Raw genomic sequence first — 11,322 nt, 5'->3', positions numbered from 1 at the left:
AAATGAGTAGAGAGCAGGGTTTCTTAGTACTGTGTCTTCATTACATTCACAGATTGAATATATAACTTAGTTTTCTTTTTAATGGAAAAAGTGATTGACACATATTCCAAAGGTGACCCGTATCTTGGAGGTGATGACAAGCCTGGAAGAAACGTTGAGAATCTGAGGAGGGGCAGGTTTGGGATATGTGTTTCTGTGCTGTAGGGATAGGATAATAATCTTGGATTTGAAGCTGTGGAAGGCAGCTGGCAATTGGTTATAGAGCCCAGGAGAGTTTGTTTTTCTTCCAATACCTAGCACAGTGGTTGGCACATTAAATGTTCACTGAATGAATATTTCCCATATATGTTCATAATATCCATAGGTTTTTAAAAATCATAATAAAAAAACATAAAATGAAGAACTAAAATGTTCACTGGCTACCAGTCTTGCTGCCTGTCACACCAACTCCTACAACTTGGGGACCCTCGCCTGATCAACCGGTCAATCAAAATTCTTTTTGTTTACCATTTCTGTGGAAGACACTGTGCCACTTACTTTGGGGAAACTTCCACTCCCCATAAACCTAATGGAGAGGGTAGTCTGTAAAAGCTTATCGCTATGCAGTGATTGTTCCGTGAAGTCAGAGATGCAAGAGCTCCCTGAACTAGGCCTCAGAGGGACTAAGTCTGGCTCCTGTCGAAGGACTGGTGGGGTTTCAACACCTGACAAGGAGAGCAGCCCCACCTAGCAGGGAAGCACGACGTGGCAGGGTGCTCTGAGCCTGGTCCTGGGAAGAAAGTTCAGAGGGAAAAGGCAAACTGATACTGAGGATTTGCTAATATTATTTTCTCTGCTTTAGAGGTGGTGGTAGAATGCACATTTGAAGAAAGATTGCTCCATTGTTTTGGGAAAATCACTTTAATGACCCATCTGTGACTATACAAATTCTCTGTATTGAGAGGTCAATAGTATAGCAATAAAGAATTTGGGCCGGGCTACCAGATTCCCCGGATCCTTAATCCTGCCATTACTCTCTGTGTGACTTTGAGATAGTTATAACCTTTCTGTGCCTTTTTTGCCTCTGCAAAATGGGTGAAATCTTTTTTCCAAGAATCAAAATAGGATTTTTTTCATAGGCTGCTGTGAAATTTACATAAATTAATATATATATTTGGATTGGAATGGTGCCACTCACATAGTTTAAGTATTCATGAATTTTGGCTCTTCTCATTCTCTGTGCAGGAAATATGAAAAAACTAAGGATTAAACCACCTGCCTAATAATGTAAAAAGCTGTCGTCCTTAAGGTAAAACCTGCCTTTCTATTGATTATATTATTATTAATTTGACTAGATAGAACCTAAGAGCGGGCACACTGGTTGTTCCCCCTCTCTCTAAGCCCCAGGAAATAGAGAGGACCTAGGCTTAGACTCTGGGTGCTTCTTTGACAGCATTTTGCACACTTAGAATATTTGCTCAACTGTTTGTAGCGGTTTACTTTATGTCTGTCATGAAAAGAGGAACTGTGGGTATTTGGTTCACCCTTATATCCCCAGTGCCTAGCACTTAATTGACACTCCATATCTGTTCTCTGACTGATGGAGGCCACTTGATGGAGAGAAGCTGGCCCCTGAAGTGTAACTGCGGGTGTGGAGGGGGAGGGGGAAGGAAGGGAGAGAGACTAGGGTCAGAGAGCATCAACAGTGCAGTAACTCCTCTAGTTATCCCTAAACCCTGTGTGGATTCTGCATACTGTTATAATCTAGATGCAGCTATCCTGAGTGGGATTAGATATGCAGCCTGACAGCATGCCTGGGACAAAACTGTCTCTGGAGAACAGCAGTAGCCTGGGGAAGGCAGCTTAGAAAGGGCAAGCTGGGGTCAACTGCGGATGGAGGATTTTTCTGGAGTAAGAAAATGATCATGGTGACAAGTGACAACAGATGGTTTTCTCCGACTTAAGAATGTTACTCAAAGTTACTTAAGGAGACAAGGCTCATATAATTGTGATTTGGGCACTTCAAAAAGGGACTTAGGCTGAAGACTGTAGGACTTGGGACATTTATGTCTCATGAGCAAAAAAATTAGATACGGAAGCAGTAAACACAAGGTGATTTGCGGGGACATGAGTATATCTGACTGGTTGGAACTGAGGAAACCTGTCCAGGAGCTCTGGGTGACAACACAGAGAAGACAGATTAATGGGGACCTTGTCATTGAGTGCTGTGAGCACAAAACTAAGAAATCTAAATCTTTTTAGTAGGTGATGTATAGCAGTCATTAAAGACTTCTGAGCAGGGAGGTAGCTTCATGAAAGTGATATTCTGGAAAGATTAGTATGGCAGTGATGAACTGGGGTGAAGAAAGTCCAAAGTCCAAAGATCAAACAGACGATTATAGTACTTGTCAAAACACAGAATTGACTGATCTGAGTTAATAGCAGTGGAAATCTTTCTTGGCATTATGAAGTATGTGCAAATGGAATGCTCATTAGAAAAAAAAATCAAATATGGCTCAAAAAAAGGTTAGTGACTGGGTGAATTATGAATTGCTGGCCATTTGAGGTACTAAGGACTAGGAAGTGGGAACTGTGGTAGGAAGCGGTGGTCAGAAGGGGGAAATCCCTTGTTCTGCTTGCCATTCCTGTCCCAACCCATGCTCAACTAACTGCGGTCCTTACAACTTTGAACACGGGGGACTGAAGTGTCTAAAAACTAACTGAAGCCTTCGTAGGAAAACTATCCCAAAGGCTTCTCACTCATCCAATTAATAGCAAGTATTTAAGAACTAATATCATTCATTCTTCTACAAATGTTTATTGATTACTTACTAAAGGTGCTGGGTACTTTCGAGGCACTGCAGATACAGCAATGAAAAAAATAAAAATTTCTCTATTTGAGGGTTTATATTCTAGTGCCCATGACAGGTGCAAGGAGAGAAAGAAATATCCAATTATTCTCAAGAAAATTGAAGTTTTGTTGGAGACATGACACACTCACCATCTTTCATTTTTTTTCAGCCTGATGGGTATGAAATAGTATTATTTTAACTGCTCTGACTTTTTTTTATGAGGTAGAATATTACTTTGTATATTTCCTCAAACATGTGTATTGATTTTGGTGAGCCACTCCAGTGGTGGGAACCACTGCTTTACTCTCAACTTCTCTAGTTTTAAAAGAGAGAAGGAATGAGTAGACGAAAACAAAAGAACAAAGGAAATAGCGCAAGACAGGAAAGAATGCTGTCCCTTGCAGTAAAAGCTGCATTAATTAGCACTAAGAGCTGCATTTAGTGCCACATTTAGCAGTGTCCCACTGGCAAACACTAGCAGCTGGTATACCTGATACCCTCTAATGTAAGTGTTCAGTCTAGCCTGAACTGGCACCACGTTAGAGTTCATTGGGATAGGTAGGCTAACCTAGGTTTAAATAGGGTTGAAACCTACCATTCCTATTTATGTTATTTTTTTTAAAGATAAAAAAAATAAGTCACTGTTTTTTAAAAAAACACAAAGAAATTATAATTATTTTTCTTTTTTTTCATTACTAGAAAGTCATATGAGAGAAATAGCAAAATGGAAACCACCTATGACAATCTAAATGAACTTTTATTCAACCAAATTTTTTTATCAACTGTCACCCTTTATTCCCTTAACCTATTTTAGAATAAAACACTTAATTCTGCTTAAAAAGTACTAACTTCATACCTATAGAGTTAAACATACCAAGGAAATTCTGTGGGAACCTAGAGAGATGAGAGTCATAGATGATCTATAATGAAAAGGCTCCTTGAGGAGGGAATTGAAGTACGTTTTAAAAGAAACGAGTGATAAATTGGCTTCGATGAGGAAAGATTTCTGGGCAGAGAGAATGTTCCATGGTATAAAGGTAACATGTGAGATTACAAACTTCCTAGTGTAGGGAAGCAAATATTCTTAGAAAAGTAGACCATTCAACAAATGTATATTTTGTGCCAGGCACAATGCTAAGCCTGAGAACACAGTGAATAAAACACAAAATCACTTCTAAAAAATGTACAATCTATAGACAAAAATAAAATACATAAATTATTTTTCTTGGAAATAAATCAATAGTGGTTAGTCTGAGAAGACTTCTCGGAGGAGGTAACAGTTGACTTGAGACTTAAGCATATAAATATTCTCAGATAAAACATAACATATGTGAAGTTCTTCATATGGAAATGAGATTAGTATGTTCTAGGAACTGATAGAAGTCATTGTGAATGGAGCACTGCAGGCAAGAAAAAGTGGCCAAAGTTGAAGTTGGGGAAAAATAGAAAGATAAATCATGCAGTTCTTATAAGCCAAAGAAATGAGTTTGGAATTTGATGGTAATGCAATCGTAAAACACCATAAGATTTTTTTTTTGGTGTCATTAATCTACAATTACATGAGGAACATTAGTTTACTAGACTCCCCCCTTCACCAAGTCCCCCCCACATACCCCATTAGTCACTGTCGATCAGTGTAGTAAGATGCTGTAAAATCACTACTTGTCTTCTCTGAAACACCGTAAGATTTTAAGCAAGGGAGTGATGTACATTTTTAAAAGACCAAAATATCACTATGGCTATTGTATGGAAAATTGATTTAAGATGTGGGGAAAATATCACCATGGTCTAGTGAAAACTGAAAACAATTTGGGCAAAGATGGTGTCAGTGAAGATGGAGTGTGAAGGGCTGAGTTGTGTCCTCCTGAAAACTCATCTGTTGAAGTCCTAACACCCAGTACCTCAGAATGTAACTGTATTTGGAGATAAGGCCTTTACCTAAGTTGAAATGAAGTCACCAGGGTGGGCCCCAATCCAGTATGACTGACATCCTTATAAGAGGAGGTTTGGACACAGGCAGGCACCAAGGGAAGAACAATGTGAAGATACCAGAAGACAGCCACCTGCAAGCCGATGGAAACCTAAAAAGAAACCGGCCCTGCTGACACCTTAATGTTGGACTCCTAGCCTCCAGGACTGTGGGAAAATTAATTTCTCTTGTTTAAGCCACACAGTCTGTGACATCTAGTTAAGGCGATCCTAGCAAACTAATATATGGAGGGAAGTGGATATATTCCATATGTATTTTTAGACCCAGAACCAATGTTACTTGCTGATGGATTGAAGTGGAGAACAGGGAATGGGGTTTGGAGAAGTCAAGGATGATTCTCAGGTTCTTGGTTTTAGAACTTTTAAAACAAATCTTAAAATATTTAAGAAGAAACAATCTTATAAAATAAAAGGGCACCTCCTACACTGCTTGGTGGGAATGTAAACTAGTTCAACCATTGTGGAAAACACTATTGAGGATCCTCAAAAAACTCAAAATAGAAATACCATTTGACCCAGGAATTCCACTCCCAGGAATTTACCCTAAGAATGCAGCAGCCCAGTTTGAAAAAGACATATGCACCCCTATGTTTATCGCAGCACTATTTACAATGGAATATTATTCAGCTATAAGAAGAAAACAAATCCTACCTTTTGCAACAACATGGATGGAGCTAGAGGGTATTATGCTCAGTGAAATAAGCCAGGCAGACAAAGACAAGTATCAAATGATTTCACTTATCTGTGAAGTATAAGAACAAAGAAAAAACTGAAGGAACAGAACAGCAGCAGACTTACAGAACCCAAGAATGGACTAACAGTTACCAAAGGGAAAGGGACTGGGGAGGGTGGGTAGGAAGGGAGGAATAAGGGGGAAAATGGGGCATTACAATTAGTACACATAATGTAGGGGGGGTCACGGGGAAGGCAGTATAGCACTGAGAAGACAAGCAATGATTCTATAGCATCCTACTATGCTGATGGACATAACCGTAATGGGGTATGTGGTGGGGACTTGATAATGGGGGAAGTCTAGTAACCATAATGTTGTTCAAGTAATTGTACATTAATGATATCAAATTAAAAATGTTTTTGAAGTGAAAATAAAAATAAAATAAAGGGCAACAGTTGGTTGAGAGTCTTGAGATCTGGAAAGAAAGATGGGAATTAAATGACATGGGATAATGTATTTGGAGGAAAAAGTGTCATACAAATGGGAGCCGCTGTGGACTTGATGGTGGTAGTTGTTAGTGTATGATACATTATAGGAATCCACTACAGTTCTGAGTGGGACAGCAAGGGTGAAAATGACCCCTGAGAGAAACTGGTATGGAGTCACAGAAGACGGGTGGAATCATGCGCCTGGGAGAGCAGCCATGGAGCAGGACTGGAGGTGTGAGCTGAGGAGAGTCTGACATCTCTGGGAAGGTCAGATGGACTGGAGACATTTCAGTAAACACACACACATACTTTCACATATATACATACCTTAAATAGCTGAGACTAGAAGGCAGATAGAACTACACCCCCTGACATTTTCTATATAGGCAGCACATCCCTATAAAGTAATTTTCTTAAGACCTTCTTGGAGTCAGGATGCATGCTTATCACAATGCTTTGTAAAAAAACTTAATAATATGTTGTAGATAGGATAAATAGTCTATCATATTTTGCCTTTTTAAGACAGGGGATATCTCTGGACCAGGAACAGAAGTTCTGCCCCTGTCACTAAAGAACCATGTGGCTCTGGGCCAGTCATTCACCCACAGTACTGCCCGATAGAACCTTCTGCGGTAAAGGGGATGTTCTATATCTGGGCTAACACAGGAGCTACTAGCCACACGTGTAGCTATTGAGCACTTGACACATGACTAATATGACCTAGGAACTGCATTTTCTATCTAATATAGGCTGGTGGCTACCATATTGGGCAGTGCAGGTAGACCTCTGTCACCTCTCGGAGCCTTCATGACATGCCCTGCCTGGTTCTGCCCTAAGCCTAAAGGGTTTCATCCTCCAAAATTCTCCACATCCAGCTCTCAGAACAAACTCTAATTTCTCCCATATGGACGACATAGTTAGATTTTTGGAAAAAAAAGAAACCTGATCTAAAATTCTTTTTTACTGCAGTAGTATGACTTTACATTTTTAAAAAGAAGCTTATTAACCAAAAAGTGCCTACAGATCATATAAATGAAAAATATTTATATTTGGAAGGAATGAGTCTCTCTGTAATAGACCTGACACACACTTCAACATACCAAAGAACAGGTATGAGCAATTTACCCATGCTCCCAACCCTTTATGGAAGATTGTCCTACCCTGGGGTATTATTTATTCATTGAGGCAACAAGCTCACCCAGAGAGTAGAATTGCTCATAAATATTTTTTCTGCTTTCAGGGAAAAATGTCCCTTATTCAAGCAATATCAGAGAAGCCAATTTAAATAAGTGAAAGTTGATATTATAAACTTTTTACAATGAAGTATTGTCATATACTGTACCTTATCTCGTTTCTAACCCCAGCTCCCCTCTCCAACAGATACTGTGTAACTAAATGGGGATGATTGTGATTTTGCTTTTTTAAAATAATTACTTGCATATAGATGTCCATGTCTAAAGTGCCTTAAAATTCCAATTCTCTAAAATTGATAAACAAATGACACTTTGAGACCTTATTTGTCCTTCTTATTTGCTTAGGCTTGTCATAACTATAACCTAGGAAAAAATTCCCTAAGACAATGAGAGTGGTCTCAAAGTAATGGATTCAGAATAAGGGAAGTTCCCCAGGAGTTGCAGCACCTTACTCTTTAGCTGAGTCTACAGCTTTACAGTGACCGTCTTCAAACGTTTATCTGTGTGCTAAGTTCACTTTCCAATTCTGCTAATATCTGTTAAATAATATCATTAATAATTTGTGCTTTTTGAATTTTTTTTTAAGAAGTGGGTATCTTACAGCTCTAAATCAGAGGTAGGACTATGAGATTTGGGATTCCCTTCTATCCACAACTAGACTGAAAAATGGTGTTTAAAACCAATAAGGGTCTCCTGGTTATTATCATATCCATTTATTGTTCACAGTTGTTTCTATCTACTGCAGAGGGACTCCTTCAAGCTAGGATCTATTCCATAATTATTGATTAGCATGTAATGTAGAAGATGCATAGTAATTGTCAGAGGCTGTGGGAATAAACATTTTATGTTTGTGAACTGAGAACCTGAATTAGAATGAAAGAATAACTTCAGGACTACTTTAATTCACAAATACACACAAAATATCTTCTAAATGTTGAAGTGGAGAGCTCTGAAATAATGTTTCTGAGTTGAAAAGTCAAGTCCTATCAGGTCAAGCAGAACTTTCTTAGGCAAGCTGTTCCTTAATTTCTCTTCATGCAGTTACACCAAGTCTATTGAATCTCAGGCCTTCTTAATTTGCATGATGCAATAATAAAAACTCATTCACATCTTATTTTATTTAATCCTCATTACTATCCTGTGAAATACGCATTATTATACCAATTGCTACCAATGCCTGGAGCATAATCAGCTCTCTACAAGTACTTATACAAATGTTTCATCTTAATTTCATCACTCAGTGCCAGACATATAGTTAGCAGACAGTAGAAAGACCCAGAAACAGATGAGATTAAGCAGAAGCTTCGAGGCTGTTAAAGCCATGAGTGAACAAAAATCATGAGGAACAAAGGGAAGGAAAGAGTTCTCCAATGTTAACAGCAAGGGAAGCCGAGTTCCCATCGGGGATCTCTGTGATACTGTGATAAGGGAACTGAACTAGAGAGTTATTAATTCTGGGAGATTACAAGATCACCCCCAGTGTAAGCAGAGCTACCGTGAATACTGAGCAAGACACAGAGTTCCAGAAAGCCCAGCACCCGGTGCTAGGGTTGTTTCCCCCTTTTCCCCTGTGAATTCTTAAGTGGGACTCTCATTAACTGAGGTAATCTAATGTCCCTTGCAATAAAGTATATTGCCTAGTAAGTTTTTTCTGAAAATTCCTTCTTTGGAATGAAAGACTTGGTTTCTTCACATTTTCAATCTGACTTCCTAGAGATCAACCCAGCTTTGTCCTTAACATTTAACATTAACACTACATAACTACATAACCCTAAAGCACCACTAGATCAATAGAAATAAAACATCCTTTAAATGACAGGGTTCCTATATCCCCTTATCCTCCTACATTCATAAATTTGTCAATAACCCTTTTGAACTCTGCATTAAGTGCCACCAATGAGGAGTTTGAGCTCTAGATTCAAAAATGCAGACTGAACCCCTGGTCTGCACCAACTAGTAGGACAACTGTGGGCAAGGCATTCAGCCTCTCTGTGGCTCAGTTTCCTTGTCCATAAAAGGTTATTTTTAATTTTTAATTTTGAAGAGTTGTTACAAGAATTAAATGAGATACCCCATAGAAAGAATTTAGCACAGGTCTTATGCACAGGGATTATGTTAACTGTTACTTTTATTCAGGCAGATTCCTTAGCATTTATTAAATGTTCTGATGTCTCAGGGTATATGATGAAGAGACACCTGTGTGGTCTAGGGAGACTGAATTTTCAAATTTGGAATCACAGCAGCAACTGAGTTGAGATCCAAACCCATACCTCTACTTTTTGGCCCTTGGATCCCTCCTTATCTCTCTCCCCTCCTCCTCTATCTTTACTGAGGACCTGTTGTTAAGCATTGCTGGCCCCAGGGCATAAAGAGACAGGAGACATTGTTCAGAAGGACCCAGAGTAGTGTTGGGGATACAGACACAGAAATAATTATAACAAACAATGGTTTGTCAGCCATGATGGAGGCAGTGGGCAGATTCTGTGAGAGCCCAGAGGAAAAGCCTCTCATCTACTGTGGGCTGGGGGGCAGTGAGAGAGGGTGGGCCAAGGAGGGCTTCTTATTAGCATAAGGTGTTAAGTCTTGAAGGTTGAGTACCAAGGGTAATCAGGTGAGAGTTAGGAAGTTCCAAACAGCAAGAATAGCACCTTTAGAGGCCAAAAGGTGAGAGGGAAAATAGCCTATTCCAAGAACCACAAGTGGTTCAGTATGTCTGGAACACACAACACATATAGGTGAGTTGCAGAAGATCAGTTGAAGAGAGAAGGAAGGACTAGAATGGTTAGATGCCTTTTATACCACAGTAAGGGGTTTGAATTTGCCTTGAATGATATCTCAGCATGATCAGACTGGTGTGTTGGAAAGATCACTCTGACAGCAGAATAGAAGTCTGATGGAGCCACATAAAACTAGAAGCAGGGACATGGTTTTGGAAGCTCTGCAAAAAATGATGGGAAGTGAAGTAGAAGTAGCAATGGACATGGGGTTGGGCAACAGACTTCCAGAAATCTAAAAGAAAATTGAGACGAATTACTAACTGGTTGGATATAAGTGATGGTGAGAGGAAGGTAATTAAGAGACACTCAGTTTTCTGTCTTGAACAAGTGGGTGGATCACGATGCCATTAATTGAAATGAATCAGAAGGAGGATGTGGCTTGGGAGGGTGTGCGGTTGGAAGCGGTAGAGGGTAAGGGTAAAGAGTTCAGTTTTAGGTGTGTTGGGTCAAAGGGTAAATAAACAAAAGGTGAGGAAGTGAAGAACAGGTAGGTGGACTGCTCTTTCTCAAAATACACCTGTAGAGGGAAGGGCTAGTGAGGATGTATATATATATATATATATATGTTTCTGTAGGTTCAGGGGAGGACTTTTAAGGCTTTTGTGCATGTGACCTCCGTGTCTCTGAGCATCTGAAGGTGATGTGATTTTTCTGAAGGGTAGGAGGAAATGAATAAACATGATGAGGAGAGTGGTAAAGTTTAGAATAGCCATTATAAGTGAGAAGCTGACTATGGACACAAAGGAGCATGGTTAGAGACTATAAATATGCAGGGGCACCAACCTTCTCCTCTGTAAGATCCCCTCCAGTTGTCCCTGGGCACCGGGGGTCAGCTAGGCTTTGTGGGAGAGGGCTACTCACTTCTCAAAATCCCAGGATATTCAAGCATGCGGGAATGCCAGTAGAGGGTTACAAAATAGGGTATGTTTAAAATGTTTACACTTAGCAAATTAATACTTTAATGCACAGTGATTACAATGCAATATGTGCTGTTCATCAGATAATTACATAATTTACTTAAAATATTAATTGATGATGCTTTACAAATATGTGTCATTTGGTAATAAGACAACGTATAAAGTTCTGCAAGGAATGCCTTCTTGTAATCATGTAGATATATTTCTCGGGTGATAGTATGACTTCACTTGGATAAAATAGCAAAAGCTTTGATTGAAACCTTTAATAAATGTGGGGGTCCTCATAAGCCTTAGGTGTTGGAATGGAAAAGACAAATGATAGAATTAATCCAATTTAACAGATTCATTGCATTGAAATACATGGGCGATAGAAGTCAGGCCATAGGTGATTAGGGGAGGTTGAAGCAATGAGTTATGATTTCTAAACGGAATTGGAAAAAAATGAAAACAGGAG

Source organism: Manis pentadactyla, chromosome 13 (genome assembly GCF_030020395.1).
Source record: "Manis pentadactyla isolate mManPen7 chromosome 13, mManPen7.hap1, whole genome shotgun sequence".
Taxonomy (NCBI): Eukaryota; Metazoa; Chordata; class Mammalia; order Pholidota; family Manidae; genus Manis; species Manis pentadactyla.
This window is presented reverse-complemented; position numbering follows the sequence as displayed.